A 1,439-nucleotide genomic window follows, 5' to 3' on the forward strand; every position below is an offset into this window, starting at 1 on the left:
AATGATGTCATCACGACGATACTGGTAATGATGTCATTACTAGATACGGTAATGATGTCACCAGTAAAGTCATCACTAGATACTGGTAATGATGTCAACACTAGATACTGGTAATGATGTCATCACGAGATACTGGTAATGATGTCAACACTAGATACTGGTAATGATGTCACCAGTAAAGTCATCAACTAGATACCATGGTAATGAAGTCATCACTAGATATAGGGTAATGATGTCACCAGTGAAGTCATCACTAGATAAGGGTAATGATGTCACCGCTAGATACTGGTAATGATGTCACCAGTGAAGTCATCACTAGATACTGGTAATGATGTCATTACTAGATACTGGTAATGATGTCACCAGTAAATCATCACTAGATACTGGTAATGATGTCAACACTAGATACTGGTAATGATGTCATCCACGAGATTACTGGGTAATGATGTTCAACACTAGATACTGGTAATGATGTCACCAGTAAGTCATCACTAGATACTGCGTAATATGATGACTTCACTGGTGACATCAGTACCAGTGTCTAGTGATGACTTCACAGGTGACATCATTACCAGTATCTAGTGGTGACATCATTACCAGTATCTAGTGATGACATCATTACCAGTATCTAGTGATGACTTCACTGGTGATATCATTACCAGTATCTAGTGATGACTTCACTGGTGATATCATTACCAGTATCTAGTGATGACTTCACTGGTGACAGGGTTTCTTGTCTGAAAGAGATATCAATTGGGATATATACAGAGAAAGAGACAGGCCCGAGCTATGACCTGGGTACCCCATAGAGACTGGCCAGAAGGTCCGGACAACATGCCCTCAGGGTCGATTGACAACAGAACACTGAAACTCTGTACTGCCAGAAAGTAAGTTGTGGTGAAGTATGACGCAGGGCAAGGCAGTCATGCATCTCAGGAAGAACTCGAGGAATACTGAGAGTTCGTGTCTGAGGGTTAGAGAATATGGTGATTGAACTAGTCGACAAGAGACTGTAGCCAGCGTCGAGGGGATGAAAGACGGCTTGCCACAGTAAACTGGTCTTTTATCGATGGCGGTTATGATATCAATTTAGTACCGGCAATTGAACGTGGCTGAGGTGCCAGACACCCGTTGACTGGCTCGGAAAAGCGGATGCACAGCGGAGAAGGACGGTGGGATTTCGGATGATGGGTCCAGTGATCTGGTTTATTAACCTTGGCTTTCGAAGACCTTAGATAGCCCAAAGGAGCAGGTGATGGAATAGGTTGAGGTCTGTAACAGTTTGGATCAGGGTGTCCCCCCTTTGAAGAGGGGATACGCGCAGGTTGGGGGCAGTCTTTCAAGTCCTTGGGGATCTCCAGAGTGATATAAAAGACAGGTTGAACAGGACTGGTAAATAGGGGTTGCAACAAATGGCGGCGGATAAGGTTTCAGAAATA

This window comes from Salvelinus sp. IW2-2015, unplaced genomic scaffold (assembly GCF_002910315.2).
Source record: "Salvelinus sp. IW2-2015 unplaced genomic scaffold, ASM291031v2 Un_scaffold4987, whole genome shotgun sequence".
Taxonomy (NCBI): Eukaryota; Metazoa; Chordata; class Actinopteri; order Salmoniformes; family Salmonidae; genus Salvelinus; species Salvelinus sp. IW2-2015.